Source organism: Myotis davidii, unplaced genomic scaffold (assembly GCF_000327345.1).
Source record: "Myotis davidii unplaced genomic scaffold, ASM32734v1 scaffold370, whole genome shotgun sequence".
Lineage (NCBI taxonomy): Eukaryota > Metazoa > Chordata > Mammalia > Chiroptera > Vespertilionidae > Myotis > Myotis davidii.
In genome coordinates this window covers 265,619-276,045 of record NW_006288615.1, presented here as the reverse complement: position 1 = coordinate 276,045, position 10,427 = coordinate 265,619, and positions in this window count along the sequence as shown.

The following is a 10,427-nucleotide window of genomic DNA, read 5'->3' as shown; positions in this document are numbered from 1 at the left end:
AGATGTCACTGCCCCACCCTGCCGGGCACCCCCGGTCACCCACGGCAGGGCTGATCCCGTGGGCAGCGTCAGGCGCTGCCGGGCCCGCCTCGCCGGGTCATGGATCTGAAGCCTGGATCCCACAGGCAGCATTGGGCACTGCTGGCTCTGCCTGCATTATGCAAATTTAACGGCCATCTTTGTTGGGTTAATTTGCATACTCTTTGATTGGCTGATGGGCGTAGCAAAGGTATGGTCAATTTGCATGTTTGTCTTTTATTAATGTAGATAATAGGAGCCTAATCTGAACAATAGATATTTGGAAAAAAAAGCCTAAGCAACCATTATGGTGGAACAACCAGAACGACCCATAGCTATGATGTGCACAGACCACCGGCGGCAGACACCCAATGCAGGAGCTGCCCCCAGTGGTCAGTACATTCCCACAGGGGGATCACCGCTCAGCCAAAAGCCAGGCTCATGACTGGAAAGCACAGTGGCAGTGGCGGGTGCCTCTGCCGCCTCTGCAGCAGTGCTAAGGAGCAGAAAGCCGAGCTGTAAGGAGCGAGCAGCTGGCAGTAAGGGGGTGAGATCCCAGATTTCAAGAGGAATGTCTGACTACCAGCTTAGGCCCAATCCCATAAGCCAGCAGGCAGACATACCCAGAGGGGTCCCAGATTGTGAGAGGGCACAGGCCGGCCTGAGGACCCCCCCCCAAGCCCAGTGCACAAATTTCATGCACTGGGCCTCTAGTTATTTATAATAGCCAAGATTTGGAAGCAGCCTAAGTGCCCATGAGTAGGTGAGTGGATTAAAAAGCTGTGATACATTTGTATAATGTAATACTACTCAGCATAAAGAAGAAGAAAATCTTATTCTTTGTGATAGTATGGATGGACCCAGAGAGCATTATGCTAAGTGAAATAAGCCAGTCAGAGAAAGACAAATACCATGTGATTTCACTTATATATGGAATCTAATGAACAAAATAAACTAACAAACAAACAAAATAGAAACAGACTCATAGATACAGAGAACAGACTGATAGCTGTCAGAAGAGAGGGGCTGGGTGATAAAGGTAAAGGGATTAAGAAAAAGGAAAAAAACGTCATAGACAGACAATAGTATGGTGATTAACAGATTAATAGTATGGGGGCTGGAGGAAAGGAAGGAAAGGGTATAGGAGAGATAAATGGTGATGAAAGGAAACTTGACTTGGGTGGCAAATACACAATACAATATACAGATGATGTATTATAGAATTGTACGCCTGAAACTTAGAAGTTTTATTAACCAATGTTACCCCAATAAATTCAATAAAAATAAATTAATTAATTTAAAATTAAATTAGAAAGACCGAGTCTTACCTCTGCCTAAAATGCTTTTCCTCCTTTCTCTTCTTACCTCCCACTGTTCCTCTAAGATTATCCAAGCTGTCACCTTCCCCAACCACTAGCCCAGTTAGTCAAATATTGTCTATGCTTCTGGGTTTAACCTCCTCACCAATCAAAATCCAAGGTGGGACTATAAATTTAACCCTTAAGAAAGATGTTAAAGATTTTAATGTCACATATAGCAACATATGAAAAAAAGTGCATAAAATGAACATACAGGACATCAAATAATTATTTTAAAAATCTGTGCAACCTCCTCTGAGGTCATCACTCCCTGAAAGCTTAAGTAGTTAGGTTTAGTCACACCCTGCTTACTCTCCTGAAAATAACCATCAGCCTGACCTTTATACTAATCACCACCTCAGATTTCTTTAACCTTTTACCAGCTTTGTATGCATTCTTAGGCAATAAAGTTTAACTTTGCCTGTTTCTGAATTTTATAGAAATGGGATCTTTCTGGAGACAGCTCTCTTTGTCTTCTCTTCACTCAAGGATGTGTTTAAGATTCCAAGCTATTACATTCAGATGCTGTATGATATCTTCCCTCTGTCTAGTTTTCCACTGCATGCAATATTCCACCATTTGTTTATTCATTGATGGACCAGTTTGGGGCTGCTAGGAACATTCCTGTGCAAGGATCCTGGCACACAGGTGCATGCATTTCTCATGAATGAGAGAGAATAGTTGAGTCATGATCAGCTTTAGTAAAAAGTGCCAAGCTGTCTTTCCAAAGAGGTTGTAATGATTTGCATTTTTACCTGCATGCAGTCTGTGGGAATTCCTTTTGACCCAGAAACTCACCAACCTTTGCCCATCTGATGGGCACGAATGGACTTTTTCATCATCTCTGGCTGCCTAGAAGAAGAGTGAGGGAGGCTGCAGTGCATCAACCGGCCAGTGCATTCAGCACAAAGACAAAGGATGGAGAGCACCACTGAGTTTCTAAACCCTTGAGCTCAGGGGGGAACTTTCCACCTTGGCCTCACAAAGAAGTTCTGCATTCAAGAGATCTGAGCTTTCCAAGGACTACTATGGGGTTCTGCTACCTCCACAGACACAATAATACATTCTTAACTAGCCCATGGAGTCCCTCCTTAAACTCTCACCTCAAAGTAAATTTATACATGTCCACCAGCAAATTTACTAAAATTACAAGTCTTTATGGATTGATATTTTTATTAAAAGATGTGAAAATGGAACTTTTGGAAAGACCTGACACCATGTCTTCACGCTTCTCCGGCGATCATTTACTAGAGTGGTCGTGGAAGGGAGACAGGGTGAAGCTGTGGAGCATAAAAGAACTGCCACTTGTGAACACACCTTCAAGAATTTTTGTTAAATGCCAGTGAAGTATTGCTAATAAAAATTTCCCCACCTACAAATGATGTTTCCCTGAACTCAGGTGTTCATTGAATGTATGAATTAATACTCCATAATTTTCTTAAATGCGTTTTGGTGAGAGCCTCTGTAATAGGTTGGTCTAAAAATACATATCTTTAAATCTTGTCCACCTTCAGTATTTTCTCTTTTAGATAATGTGTTTTCAAAAAGTTCCTCAAATTGAATGGTAGGTATGTGGGTATCAGAGAAGTTATTCCCTTTAAGAAGAAATTTCCAAAAAGTTGACAGGAAAAGGGAATATTTGTTGTTAGAAATTTTTGCCCTAACATCCTTAAAAAGTGATGTTTGTGATGTGTTAATGAAAGAACCTCCAGGCTTTAACCCTCTCAGTTGTCAGCCCCTACAAATCATTTCCTAATTGATGAATGAATCCTTCTTAGTCAGTTACAGTTGAGTCAATGAAACAAAAGGTTAAAACTTCAGAACAATCGCATTTGTCATCCTCATCAGCCATGCTAATTTTTTAAAGTCAGGATTAAGCAACTAACTTTTTGCAAGAAAAAAATTGTCATCACTAAGGTGGAAGACACGTAATCAAATGGCAGGGGCTTTTACAATAGAAAGAGCACTGGGCTGGGGCTCTGGTGGTTCACATTCTAGAACGTTCTCAGCATATGCCTGAACAAAATCCGTGAGCCTCATTTTGAATACCTGTAAAAAGAGTGAATAGGTAATATCTAATTTGGGTTTTTGGTTTGTTTTTTGTAGTCAGTCCCTACCTCTTTTTAAACTATGTGTAACTCAAAAAACCTCTCAGGTAAAAGTCAATAATGATTTTCAGAGTCTCAACGGTGTGAAACAAATTCCTGTTCTTAAGAAAATAAAATAAAATCACATGGAAGTATTTCTGTAATTGATTGATACTAAGTCTCCAGAAATAATGAAAAACTAAAACTTTTTTAAAAATCAGAGAAAGATCATAATGTTTTACATATTCAAGAGATAAAAACTAAACAAACAAATAAATATACTACACACCAGAATGGCTACCAAAAATATGTTGGCAAGGAGGTGGGGTAACTGGAATACCATGCCAGGTTGGTGGGAGTTTAAAATGCCATAACCATTTTGGAAATATGTATGGCAGTTCATTATACAGCTAACTATACATTTGTTCTCTGACCCAGCAATTCCACTCTTTATTATCCAAGAGGTATAGAAATATAGGTCGACAAAAAGACTTTACAAGAATATTCATGGCAGCTTTATTCATAGTAACCCCAAACTGGAAACTCTAACCTAGCCTATGTCCTGTAGTCAAAATGACCTTTCTAAAAAGATCTGGCTACTTTATTCATCCCTCCGTGATTTAGGGTGAAATTCCAAATCCCTTGGTGTGCCTCCTGACATACTCATTTATATTCCCCACAAGAATCAGACTAGTGACTTCGCTTTACTTCATAGAAACGCCCCTGATACCAAAGATGCCTTTGTTTTCTCAGTGTGATGGATATTGCAAATTGGCTCACTCCACCTTCATTTTCCATTTCTTTTTCTATTTAGAGAGTTTGGGAAACTAGAACAACATTTTGCAAACTTCCTTTCACCTGGGGTATAAGGATCTAACGTTATCTTCCTATTAGATATACTATTTCAAGATTTGGAGTGTAGGAATAAGGCAAGGTCATCTTTACTTCTGTTACATGGCAAAACCACAAAAACATGAGTTTTCTCTGCTAGCTTTCCCCATCCAGGGGAATGAGCTACTGAGATCCCTTGATTAGGCTTTCTAATGCCTGGGTTGCAGGTCAGAGTTTCCTTTTTTCCACTTTCTGTCTAGAGGTGGTTGAAGAGGAGGCCACAGTGGCATCACTAGCTGTGGGTGATTCAGTCAAGAGTCTTGCATCCAACCTAGTTCCCCTGGTGGGTCAATTCTTTATGCTTCTAGAATCATTCCTGGAGGCCCAACTTTAAACCCATTCTCTCAGACCTTCCAATAATTTTCTAAGATCTAATTTTCTTTATTAAAAATCTTTCCTAATTAAAATAGCCACAGTGGTTTTCACTTTATACACTGAACTCTGACTGATAACATTGTGTAAGTTTGAAACACAAGTATCTAAAAAATAAGATGTTTTGAAATAACATGAACTTACACTTGAGCAGGGGTTTCTAAATCTGGAACATCCAACTACCTTAGGCACTTAAGAAAAAAATAGATTACCTGACTCCACCCCTAGCCTACAGAAAAAGAATCTCTCTAGGTGGAGCCTAGGATATATTTTTAAAACCTTTCCAGATGCATATGATGCAACCTGCTTAACACAGAAGTACAAGGACAGGCACACCGGAACTGAAGCTGTAAAGGCTCATAGACGTCATGAGACCGAATTGGCCATCTTATGCAAGTCTCAATACTGACATTTTTATATTTCCCAACCTTCCTCTCCCACAGATTACATTATTGTCTGCAGTAATTTATCAATTTAGCAGGAACTCTATTTTAAAAAGCCACCTTGCCCTGACCGGTTTGGCTCAGTGGATAGGGCATCAGTCTGTGGACTCAAGGGTCACAGGTTCAATTCCGGTCAAGGGCATGTACCTTGGTTGCAGGCGCATCCCCAGTAGGGGGTGTGCAGGAGGCAGCTGATTGATGTTTCTCTCTCATCGGTGTTTTTAACTCTCTGTCCTCCTCCTTTCCTCTCTGTAAAAAAAATCAATAAAATATTTAAAATAAATAAATAAGCCACCTTCACAGAAGAAAATGAAATAACCTCTTTCAAGGCTATGTAGTAAATACCCAAGTTAAACTATGACTTAAAAATCCTCAGTTTAATAGTATGACATGTACTACTAAGCTCTTTAATAATATTTTATTAGCTTAAAGCACATTCCAGATATTGTTAATATAACCAGAATAGGATCTCAAAGTAGTATATCATCGAATGAAGGAATAATAAGATTCAAGATTAGAAGCAATATTAAAGATAATTATTTTAAAACAGACACTTAGACTAAAAGGTACAACTTAAAAATAAACACAGAGGCCCTTACCTTGGTCTTTTACTCAGTTGTTGGATGAGCAAAGAACAATGTATTTAATACAGCACTTGAGGCTCTTTTTAAAGTATATGCCAATATATGTTCACTTGCCTACCTTATGATTCTTTCATTTTCACTGAGGTCTTACCTTGAGATGCTCATTAATCTTTCTCCTTCTGTTGATCCAACTCTATCATAAATAGAGAGTAGGAAAAAAAAGAGCACAATAACAAAAAAAAAATCTGTGCTTTTAAAAAATGCAAGTGATAATGGAAATGTCTATAATGTTGATCCAACTCTATCATAAATAGAGAGTAGGGGAAAAAAAGAGCACAATAACAAAAAAAAATCTGAACTTAAATCACAAAGCAAAGGTGAAAGGACAGTTTCTTCCAAAAGCACCTTTGAGAGCCTGAGGTATAATTGAGAATGGAAGCCCATCCAACCTTCCAACTCAGACACTTGCTGCTTATTGATGACAAAGGGAGACCACATCTGTGCCCAAATTCCTTTAAATGCTCACCCCTCTTTTGGGCATCAACTAAGTTGAGTTCTTTGAAAATTGAAAGACTGAGTGGCTAAAGTGATAGTTAAATATCATAGGGATAGTCTGATCTGAGTTGTAGGGTAGAGAATTTACATCAGTAGGTAAATAAACACAAGAGCATTCTGGGTCTGGTCAGAAGTAGGTTCATGGTTGACAACTTCATACAGATTCTGCATCTGATAAGCAGGGGGTCAGGGTCTATGAGTCTGGGGTAGAAGCGGGTGCCTGCTTCCTAAAATAGTGATTGCCAATAAAGATTAACTTTAGTTGTTCAAACCACATAAAGAAAATCACGCATTCATGCGTTGTAGTTCAGCGGGTGAACTCCCGATCATTCACTAACTTGGCAGGTATTTCCTGGGCACCTAGACTGTGACAGGCACTCTGTGGAGCCCTGGGAGAAGGTGGCCAACAGAAGGGTTTGACCCTGAGTGATTGGAGAGAAAGAAAGAAGAGGGAGAGACAGATGAACTGACAGATAGACAGACAGACAGAGGCGTATTAGTCTCAGGTGGAGTTTGAGGAGAGGGTACTTATCGTTAGTTGAAGGTTTGTTTGGTTGTGTGTTTGTTTTCCAGCTACAGTTTGTTTAAAACCTTTTCAAAAGTCGGGGGAGAAGATATGGAAGAAACAGGACAAAGAAGGGAAAATTTGGGGAGCCAGATCCTGGGAAGGCTCACAGGCTGGTTCTGGGAAGTCAGTGAGGGAGGCCGAGGATCCCTGTCAGATGATGTCAGTGCTCCTTGTGGAGCAGGAAGCAAGGCTGTAAGAGGACCACCCTGTGGGGAGCTGCCTGGCTTCACGGGCGGTGCCAAAGCAAGCGCAGCCTGGAGGCCACACAGAGGAGAAGCTGCTGAGTTTACCTAAAGGGGATCTCTTGGCCGAAACCTAGTTTCCTCCAGTTGGCGGTGACTTTCAACCTGTATCTTCCTCCCATAGGCTTCTTTTCTTGGGGCATCTACTTTAGAAAACTTGTCATTAGAACTATTCTCTGATGCTTTGAAATGTAAATTCTCTTAAATGCCTCCTGTTAGTTCTGGGAGCTACTCCTTTGAAATATAGCCATCTAAGACAGTGGTGACTAATCACAAAAAACAATATGTAATTATATATGTGTTTTCCGTGGTCTTAGGCAACCCCTGTGAAAGGGTTGTTTGACCCCCAAAGGGGTCGCGAACCACAGGTTGAGAACCGCTGATTTAAGACCATAATGTTTCTTCCTCCCAGCCTCTGTGGAAAGGTGGGAGCCCAACTTTGGTGGGCACCTTGCTCTAAGTTACAAAACTACTTCTTGTTACTAAAATGCAAGAAAATTTACTTTTCTTTGGGTAAAGCCAGTTAGCAAACACAGATGGACAATAGTACCCTACGCAACTCTGAAAAAATTCCTCTGACCTTTGTTTCAGCAGAATTGAGTTGAGACTTTAGTTATGGCCTCTCTCCCTCATTGCAATAGCCTTGGATAAAATCATCTTTGCCTATTGAACTTTGTCCAATGCAACTTTCTCTTTGACAGTCCGGTGAAAGCCCAGCTAATGAACTTTCAGCAGTACCAGGCCCAACATTGTGGAACTCGTTGTGACCAACAGTTAGTCATCTGCAAATTAAGATAAAGGACTGGGCTGGACTTGTGTGGGGTTTTATAACACAAGGAAGCAAATGACAAGGATGATGACAGGAAAATTGGTTTGGTGACACATCGTGAGGTTTAGTTAGATGGGGAAAGAATCAAAGCCTGGTGATAGACTGAAAGAAAAGGGAGGAATCAAGAAATTAAAGAATTGCATGAGATTAAAAAATAAAGCAAGGCAGATGTAAGAAAATTGGAGTAAGCAGCAAGAAGAGAGGCAGCCATTCTCAGAGAGGAGTTGAACCAGCCTGACCATGTCACTCCTCACTAGAATCCCTTTGGTGGTTTTTCATTGTCTCAAAAATGATTCCTTATTGTAACGACCACCTCTTCCAACCTCATCTCCAGCCATTTCTGCAACACACACACACACACACACACACACACACACACGGCATACGTGTGCTTGTGCACACATGTCCCTTCCCCCACCTAAAACAACCTGAAACATACTGTTACATGCTCAGCTCGGGCCTTTCCTGAACTTGGATGACTTCTGCAAATTCCAGGACTCATGGCTTGCCCTTAACTTCCTTAGCAGTTCTACTACAGATAGTGCTTTTATAGGTTTTTTTTTAAAGTTTCTTTCTCCTAAAAAAAAAAAAAAGTTTCTTTCTCCTTTTTCTTAATTGTAGGTTTTTTTAGTTTGTTTTGGAGAGAACAAGACTTTTACTCCCTGCCCTTAGTTGTAAAATGGAAAACATCTCTTAACTCCAATGAACATTTCCACAGAGGCTGACTCATTTGCCGGCAGGGTTCCCATCTAGAGATTGTCCTGATGGATTGAACAGCAGGGCGGGAAGAAGAATGGCAGGCCTGGTCGGGCCCAGACAGCATCAGAGCTAAGCTAAGCAGTGTGGTGGCAGCAGGAAGGGGCAGAGGGAGGGCATGCTTCACCACAGGAACCCTGAGGGTGGAAACCAAGGAAATCAAATCCCTGAAACAACTGAAACTCAACATCCGGGCCAGATGAGATTGTGCCTGATATGCCGAATGCAGGGCAACACTGGAACACAGTGACAAAAGGTCAAGGGAGTCAGTGCAACTGCCTAAGACTGGATGTTGTTAAAGAAGATAGATGCCACCTGGTCTTTTTACTTGAAGCCTCTACCCTACATGTATTAAAGTATGAACAGATCATCAGGTGCTGAAAAACAGAAGAGAGGGCTTCTTGTCACTCACATTATTGAGGGTGGGGTGGGGGACTCGATGCCATCCTTTACATCTTCCAGATAAGAACCATGTGTGTTAGCTCCTGCCTTGAGATGTGAGTAAAGTGCTAACAGAAGATTCAAGTAAGATGGGATTTTCATTGTTTTTTTCCAGGACTATTCCACTCCATGAACATAGTTGCCTCCCTATAACAGGGCTAAGACAGATGTGAGAAAACTTCTGTAATAGAAGAATTCACATACAGGACTGAAGAACTCATTCAAAATGTGGTTTTCATGAACTGTGTTCAGAGTGAATTTATGAATGCCTGTGCTAAATCCCAAAGGACCTGGGTTCAGCGTCTATTTGCTCTTCTTGGTCTGTGTTAGTTTGCCATGATTGCCAGAATAAATACTACAGAGTGGGCGGCTTAAACAGTTGATTAGTTTTCTCATAGTTCTTGAGGTTGAAGGTCCAAGATCAAGGTATCAGTAGGGTTGGTTTCTTCTTTGGCCTTTCTCCTCGGCTGGTAGATGGCCATCTTTTCCCAGTATTTTCACATGATCTTCCCTCTGTGTGTATCTGTGTTCTAATCTCCTCTTCCCGTAAGCACACCTGTCATTGGATTAGGGCCCACCCTTATGACCTCATTTAACCTTAAATACCTCCTTAAAGACCCTCTCTCCACATATGGTCATGTTCTGAGGTGGTGGGGATTAAGACTCCAACATCTAAATTTTGAGGAGATGACACAATTCAGCCCATAAGAGATCCCCATTCTTTGGAACCTGTGCCCACCTGGGTTATCCTCTAGATTTCATGACTCAGGAATCCAGCAGCTCTTGTCTTCCATGGATTTGCTCTAAGTTCTAAGCTCACTATGGTCTGAGACTGAATGAATCTAAATCTAACAATTTCCTCATACCCTGGGAAGTTAGGTGAATTTAAACTTAACATAAGAATACTAGAGGCCCAGTGCATGAATTTGTGCACGGGTGGGGTCCCTCAGCTTGGCCAGCAATCGGGGCCAATTGGGGTCATCTCATCCAGTCCCGATCAGGGCCGATAGGGGCCAGCTGTCCAGGGGGAGGGACCATGGGAAGTTGACTGGCCACAAGAGGTTGGCTGTGGGAGCACACTGACCACCATGGGGCAGTTCCTATGTTGAGCATCTGCCCCCTGGTGGCCAGTGTGCATCATAGCGACTGGTCGACCAGTCGTTCGGTCATTCAGTTGTGCAGTCACTTAGGCTTTTATATATGTATTTATAGATTGATATTCAAGTAAAGGAAGAGGGGAGCAGGAAGAAAAGTGAAATAAGTTTCCTCTACCAACTTTTCAA